The sequence below is a fragment of the Brachyistius frenatus genome, unplaced genomic scaffold (assembly GCF_029030835.1).
Source record: "Brachyistius frenatus isolate BFR_SWC_R1_liver_20210118 unplaced genomic scaffold, ASM2903083v1 Contig_171, whole genome shotgun sequence".
Taxonomy (NCBI): domain Eukaryota; kingdom Metazoa; phylum Chordata; class Actinopteri; family Embiotocidae; genus Brachyistius; species Brachyistius frenatus.
Window position 1 is genome coordinate 149,242 of NW_027210770.1, and position 20,612 is coordinate 169,853.

General features: G+C 43.6%; 1 long non-coding RNA gene across 1 annotated transcript; it reads left to right on the plus strand.

The window, feature by feature from the left end:
* The first annotated feature begins 5,951 nt into the window (after nt 1-5,951).
* On the plus strand, nt 5,952-10,270 carry LOC138632021 (uncharacterized). The gene is made up of 4 exons (XR_011311785.1): nt 5,952-6,140; nt 8,430-8,606; nt 9,199-9,372; nt 10,085-10,270. It is a non-coding gene; the product is annotated as an uncharacterized lncRNA (long non-coding RNA).
* The last annotated feature ends 10,342 nt before the right edge of the window (nt 10,271-20,612 follow it).

Below are 20,612 nucleotides of genomic sequence, written 5' to 3' on the forward strand. Positions count from 1 at the left end.
TTCTCTAATATTTCTCCAATATTTCTCTAGTATTTCTCTATTATTTTTCTCGTATGTATCTAGTATTTCTCCAGTATTTCTCTGATATCTCTCTAATTTGTCTCTAATATGTCTGTAGTATTTCTCTAAAATGTCTGAAGTATCTATTATTTCTCCAATATTTCTCTAATATTTCTCTAGTATTTATAGTATTTCTCTATTATTTCTCTAATATTTCTCTAGTGTTATTATTATTATATATATATACATACACATACATATGTATATTATATGTACCTCCCTAAATAAGGGATGACGAACACTCCTGAACGTGTAGCTTCTCCCTCCAGATAAAGAGGTGCGTCGACTAAAACTTAACAATTAAAGACCGTGTAAAGTAAATTCCGATATTTGCTTCTAAATACGTTATATTGTATATGTATATGTAATGAGTTGCAGAAAACATGTGCAAAGTTTGAAACCTTTGTCGCCCTGAATTATGGAATCGAACCATGAAACTGTTTCTCATCTGTTTTCAGCTCAGGATTTTCTAGGTGGGGCTAAAACTTTTCCCCATGATGTCACAGAGTTTTTAAAGGCCTCTGCATGGCTCCTCCCCTCACATGGTCAAACGGTATAAAAAGCTACAGTTTGTCTCCCGCCACCTGCAAAACATCTCGACATCGTTATTTAAATTTCCAACTGATGAAGAAAGGAAAACGAGGTGGATTGAGTTCATGAAGAGCCTCGCTGATGGAGAGTTTAGGATCAACACCAACAGCTACCTCTGCAGTGACCATTTCACCACGGGTTGTTTCACCACCATCCACCGGACACAGATGGAGTTCACGGACTCACAGCTTCTCCTGGAGAGCGGAGCAGAACCGAGCATTGCCCTCCCGGCCCTTCATCCTCCGGTCGCACCGGCACCTTCCGCTGCCGCCAGCAGTTCACCCCTCAGTGGAACTTCTGTTTGCTTGTGTTATAATTATAGTGATAACTTTTTTCACTGAGATAACTGATAAGTTAAGATAGCTGCCATGTTTGGTCCCCTAAAGTGATTTTATACTGTGTAGAATAACGTTAGTTCTATATATCTATATTTTTATGTGTCAATGTAAATATAATATATGACAAGGAACCATAATGTACCTGAGATTATCTGTTGTCGGAAGTTCGCGGAGACAGGAGAAGTTTTTTTGTTTTTTTTGGCAGCTATGTTGGGTGGAGGAATCGCTGATGCCAAGGAGAAGTGCTGGGCGTGTGGTTGGAGCAGGGGAAAGGGGTGGAGGGGGGCTGGAATCTCGGTGCCGGTAGTGTGGCCGTGGGACTGCTGGGTTGGAAGAATGGGGAGGGAGGGGTGGGGGCGGCGGCGCAGAGCCAGAAAAGAGAGCATCGGATGGTTGGAGGGTAGGGGAAGAAGGAGCCAGGAATCTCCATGGTAGGTTAGGTTAGGTAGTTACTTTGTTAATCCCCGAGGGGAATTTTTTCGCTACAGCAGCATACAGGAAGCAATAGATAATAATAGAAAGCAATAAATTAGCAGTAAAATAGCAGTAAAAATATGAAATATAAAATATAAAATGCACAGTATATACAGTACATACAGTACAGTATATATCTATATATATATTATATACAAACAACCAAGAACACAGACAACAGTGTTATTGTTGTGTGATGGATTTTGCCAGAGGTGAGTTATTGTAAAGTCTTATGGCAGTGATCTCCTGGCAGGAATGATGTCCTGTATCAGGTATCTGTCCTTGTGACAGCGGAGCTGGAGGAATCTTTTAGAGAAAGTCCTCCTCTGTCCCTGCAGCAGGTGGTTGAGAGGGTGGACAGGATTATCCAATATGGATAATAGTTTGTTCAGCGTCCTCCTCCCCGCCACCTTTTCCAGGCTGTCCAGTTTGTAGCCGATGATGGAGCCGGCCTTCTTAACCAGCTTGTTAAGTCTGTTGGTGTCTCCGGCTCCAATCCTGCTCCCCCAGCAGACCACAGCGAAGTACAAAGCACTGGCCACAACAGACTGGTAGAACATCTCCAACATCTTGCTGCACACATTGAAGGATCAGAATTTCCTCAAGAAAAATAGTCGACTCATCCCCTTCTTGTAGACAGCGTTGATGTTGGTCTTCCAGTTCAGTCTGTTGTCGATGGACACACCCAGGTACTTGTACTCCTCAACCATGTCCACCTCCTCTCCCAGAACTCTCAGCGGTTGTGGAGCCGTCGCCTTCCTCCTGAAGTCGACCACCATCTCTCTGGTCTTGGCCACGTTCAGGAGCAGCTGATTCCTTCCCGCCCACTCCACAAAGTCCTCCACTACTGCCCTGTACTCATCCTCCCGTCCATCCCTTATACATCCCACCACTGCAGAGTCAACAGAGAACTTCTGCAGATGGCAGGACTCTGAGTTGTTCTGGAAGTCAGTGGTGTAGAAGGTGAACAGGAAGGGAGACAGAACAGTTCCCTGAGGAGCTCCAGTACCACTGACCACCGTATCAGACAGCACACTGCCCAGACGGACAAACTGTGGTCTGCCTGTCAGGTAGTCATTGATCCAGGAGACGGTGGACGTGTCCACCCCCACCACCCGCAGCTTCTCACTCAGCAGCAGTGGTTGGATGGTGTTGAATGCACTGGAGAAATCAAAGAAAGTGATTCTCACAGAGTCACCGGTTCCGTCCAGGTGAGACTGAGCTCGTTGCAGCAGGTAGATGATGGCGTCGTCCACTCCCACATGAGGCTAAATAAAACTCATGGTCGAGCACAGTTCAATCCTTTATCTCTGAGTTTTCAAATCAGTGTTTCCTATTTTCTCAATACAGATAAAAAAGAATGTCTGCAAAATCCTAAACATCCAAAGAAGTCTGTGTGCCTTAACACCCGCAGATGAATGGGTTGGTGGAAATGTTGTCAAAAAAATAATATCCATTTCCATTTTTTTCAATAGTTGTACTTTTTTGTTTTTATCATTTTATAAATTTTACACCACTTCCTTTCCAGCTTTCGAGTTGCCTGCTTAGCAGAGCCTAATTGTGAATTGTACCAAGGAGACACCTCCTCTGGTTTAATACTCTCTACTTCAGAGGGGCGATATCATCTAGAGTTGTAGCAGAGAGGCTGCAGTGTTTTCTACAAGATTATCTACTTGTGTGGGACTAAAGTCAACGTAGCTGTCTTCCATTGCTTTGGCACATGGCATTGAAGAAGATAAACATGTAACTGCTTCCTTAAACTTGAACACAGCATTGTCAGACAAATGGTGAGTGGTTCTGTCATTTCCTAGAATCTCTTGGAATATGATAATTAATATGACTGGGAGGAGTTGCTTCATTAATACTGACACATTCTTCCTGCTGCAGCCAGGTCTTTGTGAGACAGAATAAATCAATTTAATGATCGGTTATCAAATCATTTACTAACAGAGATTTAGATGAGAGAGATCTGATATTTAGTAGTTCACATTTAATTGTCATATTTGTTTGATCCATTAAATTGAGAAGATACATTTTTATAACATTTTATTAATACATCTTTTGTTGAATTTTGTGTATTTGTTAAACGTGGGTGGTCTGGGCACAGACACGACCTCTGTAGGATGTTGAATGTTTTGGGTGACGAGGAGCGTGTAAGACTGCAACTCTGCGTCCTGGCCTCAACCTTGGGATGTCAGATTTTAGGGCTGTTAAGAGACATGGCCATGTTTCTGGAAAGAAGAGCTGCACCATCCAAAGTGGGATGGATGCCATCTCTCCGGATCAGACCAGGTTTTCACCAGAAACGATTCCATTTCTCTATGAAGCCCACATTGTTAGCGGGACACCACCTCGACAACCAGCGGTGAAGTGACGACACGCAGCTAAACATGTCATGGCTGGATAGATATATAGATGGTGTTGAGCTGCCGATATATGTGTGTGCGTGTTAGACGGCTTCAGCTCTGCACGTTCTTTAATGAGGCAATAGGAGAGAACTGGCTGGTCTCAAAAGCATTTATTATAAAAGCAACAGAGTATCAGATCTCTAGCTAGGAGCCCAGACTATGTGTCCCTGACGACAACAGAGTGTGTCAGTTCGCGAAGTCTGACTGACTGTCTGTCCCTGGCTCCTGTATTTTATAGTACATTGTATAGTAGTGATGTTACGAGGTGTGCCGACGCTTCGAAGCGTGTGTGGAGTAATGGAGGGGGCGTTTCCTCGAAGCGTGTGTCAAGGCTTGCTTCATTTAGGGGAGGAGCCAAAAATGATGACGTCCGAAGCCTCGCTGCCGGCTGTACCACGTGACTGCTTCGGGAAGTGGTTCAGGTGTTGCCGGGAGGTTTGACAGCAATATAAACCTCTCAGGCTCCATTCAAAATGTGGGTTGTTGGTGGAGAGTTGAGGTCAGTTGAGAGTTTGGATAGTTTGGAGAAGTTAGAGAGAGAGAGATAGTTTGGAGAAGTTAGAGAGAGAGAGATAGTTTGGAGATTTAGGAGAGTGAGGAGAGAAGGAGGTGATAAGATGGAGCCAGCCAGGAAGAGGAGGATTTCCCCTGTGGGAACACTTTGATTTAATAACTCCTAATAAGGTAAGCTAAATCTAACTCTATTTCAGACACATTAGGTTTGCTTATCAAGAACTGTATTTTTCACAGATTCTTATTTTATTCAAAGGTGAGGTGTTTATTGTGCTCCAAGGAGTTGGGGTACAATAACAACACCTCATCCATGCTGAGGCGTTACCGTGCCTTGCATGAGAATAAGGAGGAAACTGGAGCTTCACCCAGACAAGGTAAGTCATTACAATATTACAAATGCACCATCACAATTTTTCCCTGTTCACTTTTGTTTATTGTGCAAATAAAGACAGGTAACAAACACTGTATTTATTCTCTTTCAACCAGCCACCAGAAAACCAGAGCTGGATGAAGCCCTCATCTCCATGATAGTGAAGGACACACAGCCCTTCAGTATTGTGGATGATTCCCCTCGGGGATTAATAAAGTGTATAAAATCTAAATCTAAAAAAAAAAAAAAATTCAGGGCATTTGTGTCCAAACTGGATCCTAATTATGTCCTCCCTACAAGGCAGGTATGTATGGGTGCATGCATGAAACAAATGAGTACTTTATTGTGTCTCACAGTTCAGCACTATATATTTTTTCCTTGAGGCTCTGAAGGCCATGGTGGAGGCCAAGTATGAGTCAGCTAAGGAGAAGGAGAAGGCTAAAGTGGAAAAGGTGGCTGCTGTTAGCCTTACTTCTGACATGTGGACATCCACAAAACCAAAAACTGTTGAGAAACTGTTATTTCTGAATAAAAATGAATAAAATGTCCCCTGTCCTGTACATCATTGTCCAAGTTACACAAGCATATTCAGTCCCCTCTTCCTAGTTCCACAAGCACTTCCACTGTCCTCTGCCTGCTTAAGCCCATGACATTTTCCTAAAGTGACAGAAAAACATGATTACACAACCTGCCATATCATATGATACTACCATTTTGGGAAAATTTACACACACAGAATACATTCAAAAAATATTTTATTATGCACATATGTGATAATTTATGTACAGAAATTATTTGGTCATACATTTTTGTAATTCATAGTCATTCCCAACAGCCATAACAGACACAAAAATTAAATGCATCACATGTGGTTCAGATACAGCTGCCTGTGATTATACACTTGGCCAGTAGGTGGAAATGAACCCTTTCTCGAACCAATTGGCTGAAGTGGTTCGATGCCTCATGAGGCTTCATCTCACCATCACTAGTGTTCAGTCAGGAAAAGGTCTCAGTTGTGCTCTGTGAGTGGCCTCTATTCAAACAGATCAATAGACACTGATCTGTGTTGACATGAAGAGGTGGATGAATGTTGTTCTGACATTTGGATGATGTCAGTGGAAGGCTGACATGATGAAGTTCCTCAATAACAGAAGGACAAAGTCATTCAAACTGATCACACAATTTTATCTCCATCTTTTATTCTTTATTCAGATTGATATACTGCAGTTTGTCAGAGATCAGCTGTGATTCTCTGGTCTCAACTCTGAAGTCCAACCCCTCCCATCTGAAACATCTGGACCTGAGTAACAACAAGCTGAAGGATTCAGGAGTGAAGCAGCTGTGTGGTGTTCTGGAGAGTCCACACTGTAGTCTGAAGACTCTGAAGTAAGACACCATGTTTTAATTGTGCTGAGATGAACATGATGTGAAAGTTGTGACACTAAACTGCAGACATCAGGCTGATATTCTACTGATACACATTGGAAAGTCTGTTTTCTTCTTCACTGGTTTTGTCAGGAGTCCGGTTTTCCTTTGTTTTGTCACCTCTCCTCCTGTGTCCCCTCAGTCCCCTGTCTGCTTGTCTGTGGCCACGCCCCTCACCAGTCCCAGCAGATCCAGCCACTCACCCCGGATCACCACCTGCAGGTGTGCTGCATCTCCCTGATCACCTCCCCGGACTATATGTACTCTGCCCCTGCACTCCTCTGGTTGTCGGTTCATTTGTCAGTCACCCGTCCGTCCCGTTTCTCCGGCTTCTGTTCCTCCTGCAGAGCTCCCTGTCGGAGTCACCAGTCGGTGGAGTTGCCCTCCCGACTCAGAGGATTATTGACTCTGTTCCTTCCAGCGGTCCTGTCCGCTGGTCTGCCGGCTGCCCTGCCAGCCGTGTCTCCCCGGATCTGTCGGTCGAGTTGCCCTCCCGACTGGAAGCAAGTGGACACGATAGGTGCCACTAGTGATGGTGAGATGAAGCCTCATGAGGCATCGAACCACTTCAGCCAGTTGGTTCTAGAAAGGGTTCATTTCTCGAAGCTTCATGTGCACACGAACCACCTACTGGCCAAGTGTATAATCACAGGCAGCTGGATCTGAACCACATGTGATGCATTGAATGTTTGTGTCTGTTATGGCTGTTGGGAATGACTGAATTACAAAAATGTATGACCAAATAATTTCTGTACATAAATTATCACATATGTGCATAATAAAATATTTTTTGAATGTATTCTGTGTGTGTAAATGTTCCCAAAATGGTAGTATCATGTGATATGGTAGGTTGTGTAATCATGTTTTTCTGTCACTTTAGGAAAATGTCATGGGCTTAAGCAGGCAGAGGACAGTGGAAGTGCTTGTGGAACTAGGAAGAGGGGACTGAATATGCTTGTGTAACTTGGACAATGATGTACAGGACAGGGGACATTTTATTCATTTTTATTCAGAAATAACAGTTTCTCAACAGTTTTTGGTTTTATGGATGTCCACATGTCAGAAGTAAGGCTAACAGCAGCCACCTTTTCCACTTTAGCCTTCTCCTTCTCCTTAGCTGACTCATACTTGGCCTCCACCATGGCCTTCAGAGCCTAAAGGAAAAAATATATAGTGCTGAACTGTGAGACACAATAAAGTACTCATTTGTTTCATGCATGCACCCATACATACCTGCCTTGTAGGGAGAACATAATTAGGATCCAGTTTGGACACAAATGCCCTGAATCCAACATCATCCACAATACTGAAGGGCTGTGTGTCCTTCACTATCATGGAGACGAGGGCTTCATCCAGCTCTTGTTTTCTGGTGGCTGGTTGAAAGAGAATAAACACAGTGTCTGTTACCTGTCTTTATTTGCACAATAAACAAAAGTGAACAGGGATAAATTGTGATGGTGCATTTGTAATATTGTAATGACTTACCTTGGTTGGGTGAAGCTCCTGTTTCCTCCTTATTCTCATGCAAGGCACGGTAACGCCTCAGCATGGATGAGGTGTTGTTATTGTACCCCAACTCCTTGGAGCACAATAAACACCTCACCTTTGAATAAAATAAGAAACTGTGAAAAATACAGTGGTTTAGTCCACTGACTTTGGCAGAGAAACATCCACATTTAAAACCTTCATAGAAGAAAAATCCTTCACTGGATGATCGACTGTGAAACTCTGGATTTTGACCTTTTAAAGTCTGACATTGAAATCAAAATCTTTTCCACAACATCAGACTGCAACAAATAAATGGTCAGTATGTGCTTGTCCACACTCCTCAATGATATTTGACTGAAATATTCAAACAGCATCACATCAGATCAAATGTTGTAGATGTAGTTTGGATCATCTGATGGACTTTTCTTCCACATTCAGTCAGACATGTTTGTTTTCTTTGTAAACTTGAGGATCTTGGAATCTGGGATCAGTTTGTTGGACAACATGAGTTTGTATAGATGGAGCCACTGGTAGAGCTGGCAGAGTTTAAGAGCTGAAGTCACTCCGTCTTTATTGAAGCAGCAGCATGTTGTCATTCATATTAATGAGAGCTCTTCTTCACTGCTTCTGTTTCACTGTTTCAACCTGCAGCTGTTTGGAGTTTCCATTTTCTGAACTTGTACATTGTGAACCTTCTTCAGCTCTGAACACACCATGAAACACTGAATGATTCTAAACTCACAGCTTTTATTCTTTATTCAGATTGAGGAGCTGCAGTTTGTCAGAGATCAGCTGTGATTCTCTGGTCTCAGCTCTGAAGTCCAACCCCTCCCATCTGAAACATCTGGACCTGAGTGACAACTACAAGCTGCAGGATTCAGGAGTGAATCAGCTGTGTGGTTTTCTGGAGAGTCCACACTGTAGACTGGAGACTCTGGAGTAAGTTCACTGTCTGTTACTGTTGTAGATCTTCTCTGTTTAATCAGCAGCTGCAGCTCATTCATGTACAAACAGAACCTCCATCCTTAAAGCTGTGAATGATTTTCTGTTCTCTGGTCCTGAACTCAGTGAGTCGTCCCAACAGACGAGTGTTTGTTGCAGAAAGTGTAGAAAATGTTCTCTGATGGTTGTTAAATGAATGTTTGTAATGTGTGTTAAAGAGTCTCAGCTGGAAACAGAAGATCCTCTGAACTCTGATCTGTTGAAACTCAACGATTTCTTTCAGTGTGACCTCACAGATAAAGTCTGATCACTGATATTGATCCTTCACAACACACTCAGATGAAAGCACATCATCATCAGCTGCAGCTGTTTAAAGTATCAGTAGAGTAGTGATGGTGTAATGAGAGACCTGACGGAGGTGAGCAGCATCTTATTGATCTGTGTTGACATGAAGAGGTGGATGAATGTTGTGCTGACATTTGGATGATGTCAGTAGAAGGCTGACATGATGAAGATCCTCAATAACAGAAGGACAAAGTCATTCAAACTGATCACATGATTTTATCTCCATCTTTTATTCTTTATTCAGATTGAGGAGCTGCAGTTTGTCAGAGATCAGCTGTGATTCTCTGGTCTCAGCTCTGAAGTCCAACCCCTCCCATCTGAAACATCTGGACCTGAGTGACAACAAGCTGCAGGATTCAGGAGTGAAGCAGCTGTGTGGTTTTCTGGAGAGTCCACACTGTAGACTGGAGACTCTGGAGTAAGTTCACTGTCTGTTACTGTTGTAGATCTTCTCTGTTTAATCAGCAGCTCGTTCATGTCTCATGTTCATGACTGCAGACTGGGAGGTCAGTAGAGGGTTGCAGTCGCTCCGTGCTGCTTTCAGTGATGTAACAAACCCAGCTGGTATCAAAGATCCAGTGTTTCATGAAAACCTTCTCAGTGCAGCTGTGAGAGGAGACAGAGAGACGACAGTCAGCCAATCAGATCAGTTTGAGTTGCTATGGAGACGACTGTTGTTGATGAGTTCATGTGTGCAGGAAGTAAAGCTGATTCCAGCTGACAGGAAGTAGAGAGACGGTTGTCCTCGTCCATCACATCTGATCTCAGACTGTTTGTTCTCTCATTTCAACCCTGAACAGCTCTGAGATCAGTCTGACTGCAGCCTGCACATCACAGAACCAGCATTACATTAGTAACCATGGTGGTTCAACGGACCTGCTGGAGTCCAGTTGTTGTCCAGACTCAGCAGTTTGTTTCCTCAAACTGTTTGTGAGCTTGGAGCTTAGCGTGTTCTCTCCAACACGTTAACATGAGAGCTGTAAGGAAGCAGGCTGCTGCACGGCTGCTCTGAACAGGACTGAAGTCCTGCTGCTCTTTATTCTGATGTGCTGCATCACTGACTGACAGCTGATGGAGGGAGTCTCTGCAGACACTCAGTTCTCACCTCTGATCTCTCTGCTTCTCTACAGATGGAGGTGATGATGTGTGAAGGAGAACAGGACGGTGTGTGTCCTGATGATCAGAGAGGTTGAAGCAGCAGCAGGTGTACAGAGACTCTGACTGGGCCGGGAGGATGATGATGATGATGATGATCTCATGATGTTCGTTGTTAAATCTGTGATGGTTTTTGTGTTTAGTAACATATTGTGATAAAATGACAGTACTTCTCATTAAGTATTTTACAGTTAGTGAAACAGCGCCTCTCTAAATGCTTTGTGGGATAAATTAGTGGTGAAACATGGTATTGCAGTATAAACGGAGAGGAACAAGGACTTTCAACGTTGGACTTTCAACGTGGAAAATGATGTCCGTATGGAGTGGCTGGTAGCGCTGAGCTTCAGCACCATGTCTGTTCAACAAGGATTTCTGTTCACTGAACCATCCGTGGGCCACAACAGGATTTATGGACTTGGCCAACCTGTCGTGCAATTGAGAGGCACAGTAAATCAAAAAGGAAATTAAATTAAACCTGTTTGGACTCATCATGATTGAGGAGGCATCAGACTCGGCAAAAAGCATCAACACACTGAAGCACAATGGACAGATGAAGAACCATGAGATTGTGATGAGACTCATTGTTGCAGCTTTGGACCTTGAGCGCCAACAACAAGCATTCAGGAGACACAATGAGGCCGCTGACAGCTCCAATAGATGCATCTATGATCTTTGATACGACACTTGCAGAGCACTTGGAGTCATCAACAGTTTTCAGCGGAACGTCAAACATCACACAAAATGAATTGAATTGAAGGAATTGAAAGGGTGTCTGCTGTGAGGTGGAACTTCAAAAGCTGCGCGGTACAACCCATCCATGAAGGACGAATCGCCTTCAACTCAATAATGACAGTCAGGATGGGACAAAGACTCCATTGCACAGAGTGCAACCTTGAAGAAAAAAGTGGAGGATTTTGACTTTATCTTCTTGCTCTTCATCTTTCAGTCCATTTTAAGCCTTAGAACCACTTTTTCAAGTTCTGCAGAGTCAGACGGTGGACATAAAAAATAACCAGGATCGGATCAACAGCACTATCAGCGCTCTCAAAGCCACGAGAACAGATGAGATGTTCAATGTCATTTATGATGAAACAGTCCAGGCAGTCGGAGAACCTGCGCCCTGACGTAAACATGGTGGCTGTGGCTGGGAGGACCTGGAGTGGAGGGTTAACCAGCACCAAGAAGGAGACGAGGAAACAGACGTATCTTTCAGACGTCTTTACTTCCAGATTGTTGACAGCATAGTATTGCACATGACCCAGGGATCTGCAGACATGGAGCAACTCAGCTATTTTCGGTACTGGATCATACATAATTTCCATCTTTCTGTAAACCCGCTGCATTTCCCAGCAGTGAGTTGACTCAGCTGATCAAGATGTCCCCATTTTTTGATGAGCAGAAGTTAAGGAATGAGTTGTACTCCCTCTACAACAACAAGTTGTTTCACAAACCAGCAGGAGATGGTGAAGCTTCTTATTGAGGATGACCTCCAGGACACACTCTCCGAGGTTGACACACTGCTGCAGTTGATGCTCACGATACCAGCCAGCAGCTCCTCAGCAGAGCTCCTTCTCCTGGATAAAAACAGTTCTGAGGAACACGTGTGAACAAAACAGACTTGTCAACATAGTCCAAATATCCATGGACTTTGTTGTTGTGGAGGACCTAAAGGCCATTTAATAACATGGTTATTAACCACTTCACCACCATGAAAGACAGAAGAACGGCCTTCCTCTTCAATAGAGTGAAATGTACACCTCCCTCTCTCTGTGGCTTCACTGCTACGTTTTCTAATGTGGTTGAATCGCTCGTTGTGCCTCCGTTTTTATAACCAGTACATTTAAAATGTGAACACCTGATCAGAAAAGAAGAAGGGCAGACAGCACTAATCAAGCACGGATCTGTCTGCTGTTAGGGTTAGGTTAAAGGGTTTAGAGGATTAGGGTTAGGGGTTAAGATTATGGTTTGAGAATCGGGAAGTCCCTTCCTGCCACTATCAGGAAGCCCTCTGAGCTAACTGCAAGTATTTCCTCATCTGGATCATCTACCTGTCTCTTGGATCCCATCCCAACTAAACTCCACAAGGAAGTCTTCCCTTTAATTAGTGTTTCCATAGTAGATCAGATCAACCTATCTCTTTTAACTGGCTATGTACCACAGGCTTTTAAAGTGGCTGTAATTAAACCTTTACTTAAAAAGCCGACTCTTGATCCAGCTGTTTTACAAAACTACAGACCAATTTCCAACCTGATGTTTATTTCTAAAATCCTTGAAAAAGTGTGTAGTTTTATAACTTTTGATACGATTGATCACACGATTTTATTACAGAGATTGGAAGATGTTACGAGGGTCAAAGGAACGGCATTAGACTGGTTCAAATCATACTTATCAGATAGATTTTAATTTGTTCATGTCAACAACGAGTCTTCCAGACTTCACTTTGTACATGCTTCCATTAGGAGATATCATCAGGAAGCGTTGCTTAAACTTCCATTGTTATGCAGATGACACTCAGCTATATCTTTCTATAAAACCAGATGAAACAAATCAGCTAGTAAACCTTGAAGAATGTCTAAAAGACATAAAGGTCTGGATGACCAAAAAATGTCCTGCTTCTAAATTCAGACAAAACGGAATTTATTGTACTTGGTTCAAAACACCTCAGAAACTCTTTCTCTAATCACTTGGTACTCTTGATGACATCGTCTTTGCCTCCAGCACCACTGTGAGAAATCCTGGAGTCATCTTTGATGAGGAATTGTCCTTTAGCCACCATTTAAAGCAAGTCTCCAGAACTGCCTTCTTTCATCTACGTAATATTAATAAAATCAGGAAGATCCTTCCTCACTATGACGCAGAAAAGCTCATTCATGCATGTGTTACTTCTAGGCTAGATTGTTGTAATTCCTTGTTGTTAGGACGTCCAAATTACTCATTAAAAACCCTGCAGTTGATCCACAATGCTGCAGCAAGAGTATTGACGGGATTTAGCAAGAGAAATCATATTTCTCCAGTTTTAGCTTCTCATCATTGGCTTCCTGTTAAATCAAGAATATAATTTAAAATCCTCCTGCTGACTTACAAAGCTCTACATGACCAGGCTCTATCTTATCTCAGAGTTCGTATAGAACCACATCAAACTGATAGATCTTACAGAACCACATCACCATGACAGAGATCTTCTCTCTCCGCCTGCTTCTGGTTCCCAAGTTTCCAAAAGTAGAATGAGAGGCAGAGCCTTCAGTTTTCAGGATCCTCTCCTGTGGAACCAGCTCTCAGTTTGGCTTCCAGGGGCAGACACCCTCAAAACTTTCCTTTTTGACAACTTGTCTCTCAGTTCAGACTTGGCGCCCCCTTCATGTTTCTGTGGTCTTAAAAATAACTCAGGTGTTCATGATGTGGATGTCTGACATATATAAAAGGCCCGACAGTTGCCTGGGCAATAGTTTATTTCCGTACCTCCCTGGGCACGCCTGATCTCATCCGGTCTCAGAAGCAATGCAGAGTCGGGCCTCTTTACTACTTGGATGGGAGAACCTCTGGGACTACCAGGTGCTGTAAACTTTTGCAATCTGCAGAGGGAGCTGCTGCTCATTAAGAGGACACAGCTTCAGGAAATAGAAAAATAGCGCTTTTAAAGTTGATACTTTTTAAAAACATTTGCCCCCAAAACTCAAACTACCAAAACAATTGGACCTCCTTTAAGCCACTGTTACTTTATGATTGTATTTTACTGCAGTCTCAGGTTAGGAGGACTTGGTCTGGCTGAAAGTTCCTGGATGATCAAGATGCACTCACAAAATAATCTCACGAGTTTCACGAGTACTTTCTACTTGTGCTTGTCTCACGCTGTATTTTTGCACTTACAATCATTCTGTAATTAACCCCAAATTGTTGCCCCACAAGCAAAATATATATTGAAAATCTGCACGTGCTGTTTCACAGGAAGTGTCAGAGACATAAAATACAGAGAAATACACAATCCCATCCAGGTCTCCCCACACAAACAGACACAACTCTGCCATCTGCTGTTTGTAAAGAGAAGGAGGGGAAAAGCTTTCAGCACCTGGTATTCCCAGGCAGTCTCCCATCACAGTACTCACCCTCGAGACCGGAGGTTTCATTAGCCAGGTAATTAAGAGTTGTAAGGATTTAATGGCTCATTTCAACTTTAGCTTATCTTCATCAAGTTTAATACAAGACACTAACATGGTTGTAAGCTCACCAACTGGAAAGGGAAGGAGGGCAAAAGCTCACAGCAGGCAGTCTCCCATCCAACAACTAACCAAGCCTAACCCTTCTTAGTTTCCAAGATCAGACTGGATCTGGCTTGATCAAGGTGGTATGGCCGTAAGCTATTGCCTATGAAAATCTCAGGCCTTTTGTATATGTCAGACATAATCATGGACGCCTGAATGTGTTTCAGTGCACAGAAACATGAAGGGTGCGCCAAGTCTGAACTCAGGGAAAAGTTGCACGCAACTCTGGACATGTCATTTAGTGAAGGCCTTTTTGTTCACACAGGTGGAGTTTACGGCTATACCAACCTGAACAAGCCCGATCCCGTCAGATCTCAGAAGCCAAACAGGCTCTAGCCTAGTTAGTACTTGGATAGGAGAACACCTGGGAATACCAGGTGCTGAAAGATTTTGCCCTCCTTCTCTTTACAAACAGTAGAGGGCGGAGCTGCATCTGTTTGTGTGGGGAGACCTGGATGGGATTGTGTCTTTCTATGTACTTTATGTCTGCTGTGAGACAGCAGGTGAAGATTTTAAATACATATTTTGCATGTCAGTCAACTATTTGGGTTTAATTACAGGGTGATTGTAAGTGCTAAAATACGGCGTGAGACAAGCACAAGTAGAAAATAGTCATGAAACTCGTGAGATGATTTTGTGAGTGTTTCTTGGTCATCCATGAACTTTCAGAAAGAACGAGTCCTCCCAACCTGAGACTGCAGTAAAATGCAGTCATAAAGGAACATGGGCTTAAAGGAGGTGCAATCGTTTTGTTGTTTGAGTTTTGGGGGCAAATTTTTTTTTTAAAAGTATCAACTTTATAATCGCAATTTTTCTATTTGCTGAAGCTGTGTCCACTGAATGAACGGATACAGCTGTGTCCACCTGGCAGAACCCTTTAACTTGCTCCCTCTATACTCCCAAAAAGCACTAAACTTCCTCGCAGAAACCATGTCACCTACCTCACCGATACCACCAACACCACAACCACTATGCGCAAACAACTGGACCCCCGTCAACCTAGTGCCAAACTACCTGAAAAAACACAGTTTTGACCTGACCCTACAATCTGACTACTCAGAAATGGATCTGGGCAGCCTTAAACAATATCTTACACCCCCAGCACAAACACCAGTGGCCACTAAACATCCCCACTTCAACAACAAGAAAGAAAACTGGTCCCTCCAACCAACCAGACCAGCCTAATCATAGGTGACTCCAACCTGGACAGACCACCAACAATCCAGAACTCATTGGTCCAAATAAGCTGCTATCTGGGAGCCAACAGTCAACCTGTGCACCGTCTTCAAATTGTCCCCTCAAAAATCAAGCCTGCTATCAAAAGGTCTATCTTTCATTCCCCCAACCACTAACACCACATTCCAAAAGAACTTCTTCAAAGGCCACCTGGCAGATGTATAGAACTGCTCTGGCATGTTGGCATCACTGACTCCAAAGAAACCCAACCCTTCCAATCCAAATCCTCCTGGGAACCAAAATGGGCCTCACTACCTCAGGAAATCCAAACCCTCATCTGAGACCATTCCCAAATTCTGGAAAACTAGGCCTGGACACAAGAACAAGACAACCCAACTCCAGCAGAGAGAAAGGCCCTGGAGGAAGTAAAAACAGAACAAACCATCATCCTAAAACCAGTGGACAAAGGAAGTGTCACAGTCATCATGGATAAAAAAGACGACATCCAGGAAGCCCGTAGACAACTAAACAACCCCACCTACTACAACCCACTGTAACAACCCATTTCCCCAGAAACCTGACAACTGGTCAGAAAAACCCAACAAGAACTTTACCAGAAAAAGTTCATCAGCCATAAACAAATCCCTTATCTCCTAGGGGATGTCCCCACGTCTTCTACCTTTTCACCCAAAATACACAAACCTAGCCTGTCCCCTCAAAAATCCCTCCAGGAAGACCAATCATATCAGACTGTGGCAGTGAGGCCTACCAACTTGCAAAGTACCTGAAATCATTCCTCAACCCCCTCTTCATCAAACACCCCAGGTACCTCAATGACACCTTTGACTTTGTCAACAAAGTCTCCAAACTACAACTCCCACCTTCAGTAATCCTTTTCACTCTGGATGTGGATAATCTATATACAAACATTGAATCCTCCCTGGGACTACAAGCTGTGAGGAAAAAACTCCTCCGACACCCAAACCCATCAAGACCAGATGAAACCCTACTGAAGCTTCTGGAAATCAGTCTTTCAAGGAATGACTTTCAGTTCAACGGACACCACTTCCTACAAACCAAGGGAGTGGCCATGGGGAAACGCTCCGCCCCCTTCTATGCAAACATTTACATGGCAGACTGGGAAGAATCCATCTTCACCAAATGCCACCCTTCATTTCCTGAATGACATCTGGGGCATTTGGCCCCACTCCTGGGAAGAATTTTACATATTCATACAAACTCTCAACCAGCATCACCCGCTCATCAGAATCAAACCGAACCTGCATGAAATGAAAGTAGAACACCACCACTCATTAGGATCAGTTGAAGCAAGGAAGATGTCATGCAGGCCACCAAAACACTATTCAAAGCCCTCAGGACAAGGTCCAGACACAAACTCAGAATGGCCTACAAAAAAGCCTTCCCCAAGGAGGCCCCAAAACCCAACACAAATCCCTCCAAAACACGCCCCCTACTATCCCTGATCATCCTGAACGCCAACCTGAGGGACCTCGTAATTCATATAAAACTATCAAAAACCTCCAAACCAAACAATCATACCAGACCAAACCACGGCACACAATCCAAAACCCCCAAATCAAACACCTGTACAGGATCCCTCCCCACACCACTAACAATCCCACAAGAAGGGACCGGATGGCCTCGGGTGGCTCTCAACAGGATTTTGAAATAGTCTAGGTTCGACAAAGTCTACACAGAGAGCTACAAACAAAAATTGAACCAGTTGAACCTTGCAAGTCCAAAAACGTAGTCTACAGTAATATCAGTGTGCATATGGTGGATGACATTGTCGCCTCTCCCATCTCCCCTCGTACAGGTGGCACCACAAGGCAGCTCTCCCCAAACCTAAAGGGCCACAAAATGGCTCCAAAACTAAATGGTGGAGAAAAATTACGATTTCGGCTGAAAGACAAGTTAAAGTGACCTTTGACAACATTCCTCCACTCATGATTATAAAATAAATGGAGCTTAGGAGGGAGGGGAGGGGAGCGAGCCTGTGACCACTGGGTGGCAGGGGGCAGGAGAGCTGGCTTTACCTCAAACCCCCACCTATCACACTGTGACAGTTTCATGTTAAACTTCGTGTATTCTTGGTCCTGGGGTGCCAGCCAGGGAGAACACTGACAATAATGTATCTAAATTGATTAAAACTAAGCCAACACAAAGGAGTTATGAACAATAACACAAGTTACTTCCACACAACCTGAAAGACCTTTCAATAGAAAAGTACCAACAACAAACATAGATGTCTTATCCTTGTCCTTATCGATGACAAAACACCACAGGAGATGCACAGTTCTTGTCAATGAGACCCTTTTATTTTCCTGAAAAGAGACGAAACAAAATGAGTTCAATGAAAGTAAAAAATAAAAAGGAGAAACGCCAACAAAGAGTCCACTTCAGGATGTTTCCAAGGAAAAACTAAATATTGAAAAAAACATGTAATCCACTCAAAAAGGGAAATAATGTTCGCCCAATACAGTCAGTCGGTCAGTCAGTCATTCAGTGTGAGAGTCAGCTCTACCGGCAGCGATACTGGCAGTCAGCTGACTGTCAAGCGCTTACTTTTTTTCAGTTGGTAAATGTCGCTACGAGGTCCGGTTGCATCGTCCCTTTGACTGTAGTAGTCCCGAGGGATTAACTACCTCAGCTTCACTTCTTAAACCTCCATCGCCGATAAGGAGGACCGTTTCGCCAGCTCTTTTTTTTCTCCGTACTTCCTCCTTTACCTGTGGTCTGCCAGCACCTTTCCTTCTCCTCATCATCTCGCAACTTATCCTTGCCAAATCAAAACGGCTTGGCCTTACATCACTATCAGGCGACCATTGATAAACAAAACAAAAAATGTGGGGGCGTTGCTGGTCCGTTACAACACAGCCAGACCATCTCATAAAATACAAGACTGGTGTTTTGAGTGGCATAGGACGCTGTTTCTACTGGGGGACTCCAACCTTAATAGAATCCCCTGGTGCTCCAAGTACCCAACATCTATCACTTCCTCAAAATCTGTGAGAAAACTCCTGTTCATCCTGACACAAAGGTGGTGGTCTTCTCGAGTGGTCTACTCTCCCTTCCTTCCAGAGGAGCAGCAGCACAACTTGCAGAGGATCAACATTTTCATCAAAAGACAATTACACTCTCTTGCAGCTCTGCCTTCACAGGAGGGAATTATTCACACCCAGAACAGCTCAACTATGTCTGTTGGAGAGGGGACTTTATTCCCAGACCCACCCAATTTGACCACCTGGAGCTCTGCAGGGACCTCCATGCCTATCATCGGAGACTGAAATTGATTGATTACTTTCAGGGAGACTGCATAGACCCAATCCCATTTACAGAACAGTCTAATTGGGAACTGTGCTGGGAGCAGGGTGGTGGCCCCCTTAACTGTTTAATCAAGCGGGATCTGGGGAGCCTGGAGCGGGACGTGGGGCCGTGCAGGTAACCTCTCCATACCAGAACAGGAATCCCTTAAGGAACTACAAAATAATCCCAACATAATCATAAAACCGGCAGATATGTATAAAATCAAAAAAAATCAAAAAAATCAAAAAAAATTATTAAAAAAAAAGTACTTATTGGGCAGCACGGTGGTGCAGTGGTTAGCACTGTCACCTCACAGCAAAAAAGGGTTAGGGTTCGAATCCGGTCCTGGGCCTTTCTGTGCGGAGTTTACATGTTCTCCCTGTGCTTGCGTGGGTTCTCTCCGGGTTCTCCGGCTTCCTCCCATCATCCAAAAACATGCACGTCAGGTTACCTGGCGCCGCGCTAGTGGCAGCCTGTTGCAGCAGCTCCCCCCTGAGAGCCCCCCTGCTGTAGTGAAGACATTTCCCCTCGGGGATTAATAAAGTGTATAAAATTAAAAAAAAAAAAATAAAGGCTAAAAAATAGTTATCATGGACAAGCAGCAGTACATTTTGGAGGCAAACAGACAACTTTCAAAATATTACAAACCCATCCCAGAATTCATCCAAATCAAAACACAAAGTAAAATTAGAGAAATAGTACATGCATTATATAATCAGAAATACATCAAAGCAAAGCAGAGGGATTTTCTGCACGGACCCACATCCCAGATACTTTTACCTGCTCCCCAACACGAGGAGCCGACACTATAGGTCGTATAGTGTTGGACTGCAACAGAGCCAGTTACAACATCACTCAGTACATTGATGTTTATCTGGGTCCTTTCTCTACCAGGCATCCTAGTTATCTGAAGGACACGTATGACTTCCTGGAGAGGATCCGTCCCTTGGTGGTCCTTCTCTGCCACAGAAGAAGCTCGCTTCGCTTCAGTTCTCAGCATTGATTGGCCATTACTGGTTACGTGTAACCATCAGATAAAGTTGTAGGCGGGACATAGCGCAACACCACAGAGTGGTGACTGCAGACTGAGAGAGACTCTGCATCAGTGTCAAAGCAGCACATTTTTAATTCATTCATTTTAACGGCAATTGAAAAAAAATAATACCGATACCGATAATCGTATAAAAGCTAAGTATCGGCACCGACAATCGGCCAGGCCGGTCTATTCCTAGTGGATACCATTAGGAATAGGTACAAGGATGGCAGCAGACCGGACAGACAGCTGCTCCAGTTGTTAGAAATATGCCTAGCCAATAACAACTTTGGTTTTGAAGACAGGCATTATTTACAGATGTGGGGGACCACCATGGGACAGAAATACGCTCCTACCTATGAAAACGTACAAATGAGTGAGTGGGAGCGGGAGGTCTTGGCCAAGCATCCTCTGAAACCCATCTTTTATCTCGCTTTCTAGATGACATTGTCGGAGCTTGGGTGTACAGTGTAGAAGAGTTCAAAGCTTTCATTAATATCATGAATAGTCACCATCCATCCATAAAGGTTGAATACACTTTGGACGAACATTAGATCAACTTTCTAGAGACAACAATATACTTTGAACAGGTCAACCATTCACACAAAAAAAAGCTGTCTAAAATCTATTTCAAACCCACTGACACATGCAGAAGAGGCTGCTACTCCTAGTCACCAATTATTCCACCAGATATCTGCCTTTGCAGAG